Here is a 13,494-nt window from a genome sequence, read left to right as displayed (position 1 = left end):
TTTCATAAACTATTCATATCTCTAACCTATTCTCTTTAGACCAATTCCTTGCTCCTAAGAAATTCCATCAGGAAACAGATAAAGGAAAGATGAAATTCAGAACATTTTGCTCTGCTTCTGGTTATTAATGTCAAGTAAAGAACCAAAGTGGAAAGTAAATAACCACAAGAAAAGTTACAAGTTTTTGAAATTATCACAGGTTTTGTTAGGTTCTTCTCTGACGTATCATTAAGCATTGAGGACTCACTGTTAGCTATAAGCACTTGCAAGGGCCCTTCCCAACCCTCAGTTTATCAGCAGACTCCCTAAAAGGATAGAAACAAAAGTTCAGCAAGTTCCAACTACCAATATTTCTTCCAAAACATCATTTATTAGAGTCTTATGATCTCAGATTCAAGTTATTCCACTTACTAAACCCTAATATTCCAATTTAGTTTCTCTCAGAGGAAAATACACAATACACAAATCAAGATAAAATATGAACTGATAAATGAGTTCTATAAAAACTTGATAAACAAAGAATAATGTAAGTACGGTTTAGCAAATTTAGATGTTAAAAAAAAGATGAGTCAAAAATGACCAAAGGGGGCTTCCCTGGTGGTGCAGTGGTTGAGAATCTGCCTGCTAATGCAGGGGACACGGGTTCGAGCCCTGGTCTGGGAGGATCCCACATGCCGCGGAGCAACTGGGTCCGTGAGCCACAACTACTGAGCCTGCGCGTCTGGAGCCTGTGCTCCGCAACAATAGAGGCCGTGATAGTGAGAGGCCCGCGCACTGCGATGAAGAGTGCCCCCTGCTTGCCACAACTAGAGAAAGCCCTCGCACAGAAACGAAGACCCAACACAGCAAAAATAAAATTAATTAATAAGCTCCTACCCCCAACATCTTCTTTAAAAAAAAAAAACAAATGACCAAAGGATCACCCATGCTAAATATAGTAATAATACAGGGCAAGTTGGAGAGCAAGAGATTGAGGAGAGGGAATCATGTAGCGTTATTTTTAAAGCAGTATAACGCGTGTGAAGTTAAGAGATAATCTTTTTTTTTTTTTTCCCCAGTACGCGGGCCTCTCACTGTTGTGGCCTCTCCTGTTGCGGAGCACAGGCTCCGGACGCGCAGGCTCAGCGGCCATGGCTCACAGGCCCAGCCGCTCCGCGGCATGTGGGATCTTCCCGGTCTGGGGCATGAACCCGTGTCCCCTACATCGGCAGGTGGACTCTCAACCACTGCGCCACCAGGGAAGCCCTAAGAGATAATCTTATTACACCCAGCATTAGTTAGACATCTATTAACTTTGGGGATATGTTCCAATCCGTTTTTTGGGTTTTTTTTAAGAAACTACAAGGATCCACACTGATAGTAGAAAAATTATCAGAGCTTTGTGTTAAAGAAACATGGGATGTCTGATCCAGAGAAGAAAGGGAAAAAAGGTCTCGTTTACCAAAGATTGTTCGATATATTAAAGGTTTTTTTAATGAGAAAAATGCCAAGTAAATGCAAAACAGGCTCAAATGTCAAGTCATTAGGCAAACACGGTCTCTGAACAAGAATACAGTGGACCACAAAGTTCCCAAAACAAAACTCTCATATTAGCTCTCAGTGTTGCCTTTGGCTTCAGGGAGACAGGCAGGATTTTACAAAATTGGACAAGTGAGGACAGGCACACTTTTGTTTAAAAAGCAAATCACCTTAATAGTCAGCAGACAGTGGGATAAAGGCACTAAGATTTAAAAAAAATCATCCCCTAGTAGAAATCAACACATAATGGATCAGACGGTTTTGCAACTGGGTGCGCAAAGGGCTAGGGTATCTCACAAACCATACCTAAAATCAAATCAAGGCAACTAGAAAAAACAAGGCTGGAATACAAAGTTACTTAAGAAAATTACAATCAATTCTAGCCCATTTCCTGATGTCAGGTAAGAATGCTTGGTGATAAGTGACTTTTGTAGTTATAATTAAAAAGCAAATTAGGGTATCTATAAACAGGAGAACAGAGAAACAAAATAGGTATATTCACACAATAGATACTATTAAAAAGTACACAATAAAAAGGAACAAACTACTGATATATCCAAGACTAATGAATATCAAAACATTACACTGAGTCAAGGAAGCCTTATAAAGAGCACATACCATGTGATTCCATTTACATGACTTCCAAATCAGGCAAAACTGATCTACAGTAGGAAAAAAATTTTTCCCAGGGAGGGAAGAACAGGGAGCAGAATGACTGGAAACAAACATGAAGGAACTTTTCACAGTGAGAGTACAATATAATATAGTATATACAGTATGATGTATATCTTGATAGAGGTTTGGGTTACACAGATAAGTACATGTGTCAAAACTCATCAAACAGTATACTTAAGATTTTTCTGTTTTCCACTCTAAACTGTACTTCAAATTTTTAAAAAAGTTAAAAAGTTAATAATATGCATACTGAAATATTTGGGGGTAAATGTACCGATGTCTGCAATTTACTTGGAAAATAAAAAAATAAGATAGCAGAGTAGAAAGCAAATAAAGCAAACTATTACAGAATCTAGGTGGTAAGCAGGTGTACAATTTGTGTACAATTCTTTCAATTTTTGTTTTTCATGATAAATACAATTATTTCATGATAAAATGTTAGGCAAAAAAAGAAAATTTGATATTAGAAAAAGTCTCTTTCCATTAAGCTATTACTCAAAGAATTAAGTCTCATTTGGAGCCTCTCTTTGGAATAGGGACTATCATTACCCACCTTCATTACTGGAGTAAAATATTTACTCAAGACCATCCAGTTCCCTCTGTGCTGATTCTTCTATCACCCAACAAACTTCTAACCAGTTACTGTTCCTCAAGTACCCTGAATTCACAAAAGGGATGCTCTGGACTGAGGCAAACATATAAAAGCATTACAGTCACAGATGAAGTACAGCCTAAAAAGCTTTTAATCAATTGGTTCCGTGCTTTATTAATGTAATTAATCTTCCTCTTATCTCTGGTTTTTCTAATCAACTGGTCTCTTACGAGTCTGGTTAGCATAATTACCTCCCCAAAAGTCTTAGGAAACCTTCAATATAAGTTTCTAGTTTGGGAAGCAAAGGACCAGGCCACAGACAGCAATGTCTCAAAAACAGACACCAAGATTTCTCTGTTGGCGCAGTGGTTAAGAATCCGCCTGCCAATACAGGGGACAGGGGTTCGATCCAGAGCAACTAAGCCTCTGTGCCACAACTACTCAGCCTGTGCTCTAGAGCCCGCGAGCCACAACTACTGAGCCCGTGTGCTACAACTACTGATGCCCACACACCTAGAGCCCATGCTCCACAACAAGAGAAGCCACCACAATGAGAAGCCTGCGCACCTCAATGAAGAGTAGCCCGCACTTGCCACAACTAAAGAAAGCCCATGCGCAGCAACAAAGACCCAATGCAGCCAAAAATAAATTAATTTTTTTTTAAGTAAGTGTAAATTTGTAATTTAAAGGAAAAAGAAAAGCAACACCAACCTTGTGAAGGTAACCATGCCTGAAGCAGCCAGCTGGTTTTCTCACCTGTAAAATTCCGATATCTGTCTTGCCCAAAACAGGCTTGTGAGGATAACTAAGATAACATACATGAAAGCATTTTAAAAATAAAGTTCTACACAAGTGTAATATATTATTATGATTCCATGATGCTACTAACAACCTCTCAAAACCACTTGTGCTGCTGGACAAATAAGGAAAGAATTATTTAAACAGATCATTACCATAAAGGAATAAGGTCACTTAAGAGAACTTTCCAGTACAAACACCTGACCCACAGTGATTAGTGTTGACTCACAGATATCTCTATGAGTCAAGAACTACTATCCCCCATTTACAACAGGTCTTTTTGTCTCACCCACATTCAAGTACACAAAGTAATAGGGGAGACAGACACTGTTGAGTTTAATGGCTTATTGGCATTATTCTGGGAGTGCTACTAAATACCTCTTGCAAATCCAATGTTCACAACACTACTACACAATTAAAAAGGCCCTAATTCAAGCAGTTATCACCAAGTAAATTATCTTGTCCATTTCAAACAGATTCCCCATGAAGATCAGCAGCAGCACCTAAGGCTTTATATCACGACCAACCTCATCGTGGTTTTGAAAATAAATTTCTCCTAATCCCTATAGCTACTCAACAGATTCAGCATAACTTTAAGATCATTCATTTCAGGCTATCATCAAAAAGTCTACAAACAATACATGCTGCAGAGGATGTGGAGAAAAGGGAACCCTCGTGTTGGTGGGAATGTAAATTGGTGTAGCCACTGTGGAAAACAGTACGGAGGTTCCTTAAAAAACTAAAAGTAGGGACCTCCCTGGTGGCACAGTGTTATGAATCCACCTACCAGTGCAGGGGACATGGGTTCGAGCCCTGGTCCGGGAAGATCCCACATGTCACAGAGCAACTGAACCCGGGTGCCACAACTACTGAGGCTGCATTCTAGAGCCTGAGAGCCACAACTACTGAAGCCCATGCACCTAGAGACCATGCTCCGCAACAGAAGCTACCGCAATGAGAAGCCCGCGCACCGCAACAAAGAGCAGCCCCCACTTACTGCAACTAGAGAAAGCCCACGCACAGCAACAATGACCCAATGCAGCCAAAAATAAATTAATTAAAATAAATTTTACAAAATAAAATAAAAGTGCAACTACCGTATGATCCAGCAATTCCAATTCTCGCTATACAGTGGGAAAAAATGAAAACTTTAATTCGAAAAAATCCATGCACCCCAATGTTCATAGCAGCACTATTTATAGCTGCCAAGACATGGAAGCAACCCAAGTGCCCATCAACAGAAGACTGGCTTAAGAAGATGTGATATATATATACATATATATATTATATATATATAAAATATATATGTATATATGTAATAGAACATTACTCAGCCATAAAAAAATATTGCCATTTACAGCAACATGAATGAACCTAGAGAATAAGTCAGAGAAAGACAAATAAATATATCATTTATATGTGGAATCTAAAAAATAATACAAATGAATCAATATACAAAACAGAACCAGACTCACAGACAGAAAACAAACTTACGTTACCAAGGGGAGGCGGGGGAAGGACAAATATGGGATTAACAGATATTTTATACTTAAAATAGATAACCAATAAGGATTTACTATATAGCACAGGGAATTATACCCAATACCTTATAATAACCCATAATGAACATAATCTGCAAAATAAACAAAAAAGATTATTCATTCAAATGGGAAATAGTACCATACTTGAAGACAGGGTCATCTGCAGAAAACTGAGACATACTTAAGAGTACAATTTCTCTCCCTCTCAAAAAAAAAAAATTCTCTCCCTCTCTTTTTTTTAAAGTAGTGATTGAAGATGAAAAAATGAACTTTCTTCTAAAAAATTTAGTTTAAGCCTAAAATTCTAAGCTCAAAGTTTATAATCACCACATACCCTGTGGACAAAAGAAACAAAAAGGGGCTGATTAAAGTTTACCCCAAGGCCTTCATCATTCACTATTTACTGATTAGTTATAAGGTGCTCAGCACCATTATAAATTACAAAAGATACAAAAATGTATCCTTTATACAACCTTATAAAAACAGAAATCTGGTAAGAGGCAGGAAATGCATACTAATTCCCTTGACCAATTTTTCCAAGGGTCAACAAAGGCTCTTCTTTGTCCCACAAGCAATTCAACTGTACAAAAAAAATAAAAAATAAAGATGAAAATATTTAAACACTTGCTCTTCAACACAACAATGACCTACCTAAAACAAGAATTAACAAACTGTGGACATAAGTTACCTTTCATATCAGAATCTGAATACAAAATACCATTTAAAGCTCTTTTTTGATTCAGCAGGGCTCCCACAAAACACACATTTAAAAGCCAAGCCCAGCCAAAATCCTTGTAACATTTGGGAGGGAAAGTCTAAATTTCAAATGTTTAAATGGAAGAAAAGATGGCATGCTATATGTGAATAGAATGTGACAAATATTAAATGCAGTCCAGCTACTTGCATTTAACCTTCTATGTAAAGGAATTACCACTACTCTTACCAAGTAGTTTAGAGTGGGAGTGCAGCATAGTGAGAGGAATACAAGCTCTGAGGAGTCAGGCCACTGATTTGCTATGCAAAATCTTAGAAAACTGACTAAGCTTCAATTTCCTTGTTTGTAAAACAGGAAACCACTATTTCACAACCACACAATTCCTATGAGGATTAGGAAAATAATACATATAAAGTGACAGTCATCCTGTAAATGGCAGCAACGGTTACTGCTTCCAGTATTAATGTATATTTGAGCTAACACCTTAAAAAAAAAAAAAAAGACTGAAACAAAAAGAAATTAGAAAATACTCTGAGATGAAAACAATATACCAAAATTTACAGGATGCAGTTAAGGGAGTGCTTAGAGGGAAATTTATACCTGTCTATGCCTATATCAAAGAAGAAGAAAGATCTCAAATCAAACTAATCTTCCACCTTAAAACATGAGAAAAAGAGCAAATTAAATGTAAAGAAAGCAGAAGAAATGAAATAATAAAGCTGAACAGAAAGTAATGCTATAAAAAAAGAGAAAAACTATGAAGTAAGTGAAATTAAAAGTTGGTTCTTTGGGCTTCCCTGGTGGCGCAGTGGTTGAGACTCCGCCTACCAATGCAGAGGACACGGGTTTGTGCCCCAGTCCGGGAAGATCCCACATGCCGCAGAGCAGCTGGGCCCGTGAGCCATGGCCGCTGAGCCTGCGCGTCCGGAGCCTGTGCTCCGCAACGGGAGAGGCCACAACAGTGAGAGGCCCGCGTACCGCAAAAAAAAAAAAAAAAAAAAAGTTGGTTCTTTGAAAACAATCAACAAAACTGACGAACTTGTAGCTGGACTGACCAAGAAAAAACAGAGAGAAGACCCAAATTATTAAACTCAGGAATGAAAGACAGGACATCACAACCAATGCTACAGATAATTAAAAAGATATAAGGGAAGATGACTTTGATGAAAAGGATAAATTTCTAAAAAACACAAAGTACTAAAACTCACAAGAAACATTAGAAAATCTGAAAAGACCTACAAGTAGGGAGATGGAATTGGTAATTTTAAAACTTTCCACAAAGAAAAGCCCAAGCACAGATGGATTCACTGATGAATTTTAACAAATATTTAAAGAAGAATGAATACCAATTCTTCACACTCTTCCCAAAAAATGGAAGAGGGAACACATCCCAATTCATTCTATGAGCCCAGTATTACCCTGATACCAAAACCAGACAAAGATATCACAACAAAACAAAACTAGAAATCAAAATATCATATAGTCACAAAAATCCTCAGTAAAATACTAGCAAACCAAATCCAACAACAAATAAAAAGGATCATACACTAAGACCAAATAGGATTTATCCCAGGAATGCAAGGCTGGTTTAGCATCAGAAAATTAACCAAACTAATAGATCATGTAGTGAAAGATTAAAGGACAAAAAACCACATTACAGTCTGAATTATACACAGAAAAAGCATTTGACCAAATCCAATACCCCTTCATGAAAATAAAGAAATAAATAAACTCAACAAACTAAGGATACAAAGGAACTTCTTCATCCTGATGAAAGGGATTTACAAAAAAGCTAAAATCATCACCACTGCTAACGTCATTACTTAATGGTGCGAGACTGAAAGCTTCCCCCATAAGATCCAGAACAAGACAAGGATGTCTGCTTTCATCATTTCTATTTAACCTTGTATTACAAAGATTGGGGGAAAAAAAGAAGTAAAACTATCCCTATTTGCAGATGACATGATCTCGTATATAGAAACATCCTAAGGAATTCACTAAAAAATTACTGGAGCTAAGAAGTTCAGCAAGTTTGCAGGATACAAGAATACACAAAAATCAATTGTATTTCTATATGCTATCACCGCACAATCTGAAACTGAGTATCAAAACAAATAAAATAGGTATACATTTAACAAAGGAGTGCAAGCCTTCTACACTGAAAACTATAAAACATTGTTAAAAGAAATTGAAGACATAGGACTTCCCAGGTGGTCCAGTGGTTAAGACTCTGCCTTCCAATGGAGGGAGCATGGGTTCAATCCCTGGTCAGGGAACTAAGATCCCACATGACATGTGGTGCGGCCAAAAAAAAAAGTAAAAGAAATTGAAGACACAGATAAATGAAAAGATATCCCAACATTCAAGTGTAGGAAGACTAAATACTGTTAACATGGCAACAATCCCCAAATTAACCTAAGAGATGCAATACAATCCCTTATCAAATTCCTAGCTGGTTTTGCAGAAACTGACAAGCTGATCCTAAAATTCATATGGAAATGCAAAGGACCCAAAATACGCAAAACAATCTTGATAAAGAAGAACGAAGTTGGAGGAATCACACTTTCTGATTTCAAAACTTACTAGAAAATAAGTATTCAAGACAGTGGGATATAGGCATCAATGGAATAAAACTGAGAGTCCACAAGTAAACTTTTACATTTATGGTTAACTGATTTTTGACAAGGGTGCCAAGACAATTCAATGGGGAAAGAATAGTTTTTTCAACAAATTGTGTGGGGGCAATCAGATTACCCACATGCAAAAGAATAAAGGAGGAACCCTGTCTCACACTATATACAAAAATTAACTCAAAATGGATCAACAATTTAAACAGCTAAGACTTCAAAACATAATTTTAATGATACAACATAGTTGTACATCTTCATGATCTTGGATCAGGCAACATTTTCTTAGATATGACATCAAAAACACAAGCAACCAAAAAAAAGAAGATGAATTGGACTTCATGAGAATTAAAAACTTCTGCACCTAAAAGGACACTATCTCAAAAAAAGTGAAAAACCACCTACAGAATGGGAGAAAGTATATGTAAATCATATATCTGATAAGGGACTAGTAACCAAAATATATACCAATAAAAAAAGGTTTATAACTCAACAATAAAAGCACATAACCCAATTTAAAAATGGACAAAGGACTGAACAAGCATTTCTCCAAGGAAGATATACAAATGGCCAAGAGGCATATGAAAAGATGTTCAACATCATTAGTCATTAGCAAAAGCAAATCGAAACCACAATGAGATGCTACTTCATACCCACTACGATGGCTGTAATCAAAAAGATGGGCAAGGATATGGAGACACTGGAACCCTCATACGTTGCTGGTGGAAATATAAAATGGTGCAGCCACTCTGGAAAACAATATGGCAGTTACTCAAAAAGTTAAACATCGAATTACCGTATCACCCAGCTTCCCCTCCTAGGTATATATCCAAGAGAGTTGAAAACAGGTGTTCAAACAAAAACTTGTACACAAATGTTCATGGCATTATTCATACTAGCCATAAAGTGATAACAACCCACAATGTCCATCAACTGATGAGTGGATAAACAAAATGTGGTATACCGGGACTTCCCTGGTGGTGCAGTGGTTGGGAATCCGCCTGCCAATGCAGGGGACACGGGTTCGAGCCCTGGTCCAGGAAGATCCCACATGCCGTGGGGCAGCTAAGCCCGTGCGCCACAACTACTGAGCCTGCGCTCTGGAGCCCACGAGCCACAACTACAGAGCCCGCAGGCCACAACTACTGAGGTCTGCACGCCTAGAGCCCGCCCACCACAACGAAGAGTAGCCTCCGCTCTCCACAACTAGAGAAAGCCCACGCACAGCAACAAAGACCCAACGCAGCCAAAATCAAATAAATTAATTAATAAAAAAAAAAATGTGGTACACCCATACAAAGGAATATTATTCAACCGTAAAAAGAAATGAAGTACTAATACATGCTACAACACAGATGAACCTTAAAACCATTCTACTAAGTGAAAGGCAGCAGACACAAAATGCCACATATTTTATGATTCCATTTATATAAAATGTTCAGAACTGGCAAATCAATAAAAACAGAGAGTTAGATTTGTGACTGCCAGAGGGAAAGAGCAATGTGGAGTAACTGCTAATGGGTACATGATTTCTTTTTGAGGTAAAAATTTTCTGGAGCTTGATGGTGGTGACAGCTGCACAACTTTCTGAATATACTAAAAATCACTAAATTGTACACTTTTAAAGGATGAATTTTAAGGTATGTGAATTGTACTTTCTATGTTCAATAATGTAATATTAAGGCCATATTCAAAAATTTTCAATCTCTTAACTAGAAAATGATAATCCCAAGGTTTTAGCTGAAACAAATAGCAGCAGCAGCACTTCAAACATGCATGAAATTCTGAGCCAGGAGATCAAGCACCACCTTTCTAATCTTTCTGGGTTAAAATACTGCAAGTTGTCCTTGTCTGCAGATCCAGCCAATGCCCTGGACCTTCTTGTCAGTCTCCATGTTGTAAAGCAGCAGGGAGTCAAAACAGCTTCAGGCTGGGTATTCCAAAATCCAGCAACAGCAAGTTGCCAATACACTTATGAGACTATTAAACCAAAACCATATAATTTTAAACAAATTTAAAGTTTATCTTTGTGTATTTAACCATTAACACATATTTAACATTAACGTATTTACCATTAACACAAAAGTATACAATTGTACTTTAATAAGAGCTCATCTAAAAATTCAAATGATCCAACTGTCCTTGATCACAGAATTCAAATGTTGAAATGCTTAAAATTCCTTAAAGTCATAACATAGCAGTCACATAGGTAAATAAACGGAAGACTTTATAGAACATAACATGCAGCAAAATAATATTTTCACAATACCTGAAAAATGCAGTTTGACCTTAACTCTCAATCACACTACGTATGGACTAATATGTACTCTCTTCTGTGTCATACTGACACACAACCATAATAATGAGTAAAACAGTACAAATCAGTATCGGCCAAGAAGTGTGTGCCCTCATATTACTTCAGATCTCACTTAATTTTTCCTAAATATATACTGAACTTTATTTTTAAGAAACAAATTTTACTACCTCCCACATGATCAGTTTCTTTCTATGCCATCCCAACCTATGGGCAGGAGGTAGGGGGGAATAGAGAGAATATATCTATCTATTGTCTTCAGCAACATAGATGCACTTCAAAAATATAACATGCAATTGGAAAGACTTCAGAAAAGACATCTAAATATTTATAGGGATGGAAGTGCAGACTAAACAGACTTCTTTCTAGAAAACCCAAAGCTGAGAAACGAGGATTAAATCTATAAAATTAAGTAAAATATCAAGACAAATGAGGTGAGTGCAATCTTGTCCACCAGAAACTAAAGGACCTAAGAACAAGGTACCTCTTAAAATCTAAGATGTTGGAAGTTCAAGCTTTGGTTTTTTTAGAAATATAACCTAGAGTAGGAACCAAGATGGTGGAGTAGAAGGACGTGCTCTCACTCCCACTTGCAAGAACACCACAATCACAACTAGCTGCTGGAAAATCATTTACAGGAAGACACTGAAACTCACCAAAAAAGATACCCCACATCCAAAGAAAAATGAGAAGCCACAATGAGACGGTAGGAGGGGTGCAATCACAGTAAAATCAAATCCCATAACTGCTGAGTGGGTGACTCACAACACTTATACCACAGAAGTCCACCCACTGGAGTGAAGGTTCGGAGCCCCATGTCAGGTTCCCAACCTGGGGATTCGGCAATGAGACGAGGAATTCCGAAAGAATCAGATTTTGAAGGCTAGTGGGATTTGACTGCAGGACTTCGACAGAACTCGGGGAAACAGAGACTCCACTCCTGGAGGGCAAACACAAAGTAGTGTGCGCATCAGGAACCATGGGAAGGAGCATGACCCCAGGGGAGACTGAACCACACCTACCTGCTAGTGTTGGAGGGTCTCCTGCAGAGGCGTCGGGAGGGAGGGGGCAGGGTTGTAGCTCACCGTGGGGACAAGGACACTGGCGGCAGAAGTTCTCGGAAGTACTCCCTGGCGTGAGCCCTCCCAGAGTCCGCCATTAGCCCCACCAAAGAGCCCAAGTAGGCTCCAGTGTTGGGTTGCCTCAGGTCAAACAACCAACAGGGAGGGAACCCAACCCCACCCATCAGCAGGGAAGAGGATTAAAGTTTTACTGAGCTGGCCCACCAGAGAAACAGTCAGCACTACCCACCACCAGTCCCTCCCATCAGGGAACTTGCACAAGCCTCTTAGATAGCCTCATCCACCAGAGAGCAGACAGCAGAAGCAAGAAGAACTACAATTGTGCAGCCTGCTGAACAAAAACCACATTCACATAAAGACAGACAAGATGAAAAGACAGAGAGGGCTATGTACCAGATGAAGGAACAAGATAAAACCCAGAAAAACAACTAAATGAAGTGGAGATAGACAATCTTCCAGAAAAAGAATTCAGAATAATGATAGTGAAAAGATGCGGGACCTCGGAAAAAGAATGGAGGCAAAGATCGAGAACATGCAAAAATATATTTAACAAACACCTAGGAGAATTAAAGAACAAACAAACAGAGATGAACAATACAATAACTGAAATGAAAAATACACTAGAAGGAATCCATAGCAGAAAAACTGAGGCAAAAAGCAGATAAGTGACCTGGAAGACAGAATGGTGGAATTCACTGCTGCAGAACAGAATAAAGAAAAAAGAATGAAAACAAATGAAGACAGCCTAAGAGACCTCTGGGAAAACATTAAACACAACATTCGCATTACAGGGGTCCCAGAAGGAGAAGAGAGAAAGAAAGGACCCAAGAAAATACTTGAAGAGATTACAGTCGAACACTTCCCTAACATGGGAGAGGAAATAGCCACTCAAGTCCAGGAAGCACATCGAGTCCCATACAGGATAAACACAAGGAGAAACATGCCGAGACACACAGTAATCAAACTGGCAAAAATTAAAGACAAAGAAAAATTACTGAAAGCAGCAAGGGAAAAACGACAAATAACTTACAAGGGAACTCCCATAAGGTTAACAGCTGATTTCTCAGCAGAAACTCTATAAGCCAGAAGGGAGTGGCATGATATACTTAAAATGATGAAAGGAAAGAACCTACAACCAAGATTACTCTATCCAGCAAGGATCTCATTCAGATTCCATGGAGAAATCAAAAGCTTTACAGACAAACAAAAGCTAAGAGAATTTAGCACCACCAAACCAGCTCTACAACAAATACTAAAGGAACTTCTCTAAGTGGGAAACACAAGAGAAGAAAAGGACCTACAAAAACAAACCCAAAACAATTCAGAAAATGGTCATAGGAACATACATATCAATAATTACCTTAAACGTGAATAGATTAAATGCCTCAAGCAAAAGACACAGACTGGCTGAATGGATACAAAAACAAGACCCATCTACATGCTGTCTACAAGAGACCCATTTCAGACCTAGGGACACATACAGACTGAAAGCAAGGGAATGGAAAAAGATATTCCATGCCAATGGAAATCAAAAGAAAGCTAGAGTAGCAACACTCATATCAGATAAAACAGACTTTAAAATAAAGAATGTTACAAGCGACAAAGGAAGGACACTACATAATGATCAAGAGA

General features: G+C 38.2%; 1 protein-coding gene across 3 annotated transcripts in view; it reads right to left on the bottom strand.

Moving 5' to 3' along the window:
- ZFAND3 (zinc finger AN1-type containing 3) overlaps positions 1 to 13,494 on the bottom strand; it is a 320,362-nt gene that overhangs the window by 288,172 nt on the left and 18,696 nt on the right. The gene's annotated exons all lie outside the window — the stretch shown is intronic.

The sequence above is a fragment of the Orcinus orca genome, chromosome 10, assembly GCF_937001465.1.
Source record: "Orcinus orca chromosome 10, mOrcOrc1.1, whole genome shotgun sequence".
Taxonomy (NCBI): domain Eukaryota; kingdom Metazoa; phylum Chordata; class Mammalia; order Artiodactyla; family Delphinidae; genus Orcinus; species Orcinus orca.
Note: the sequence above shows the minus strand (reverse complement) of the source record. Positions and strands in the feature narration are given on the sequence as shown.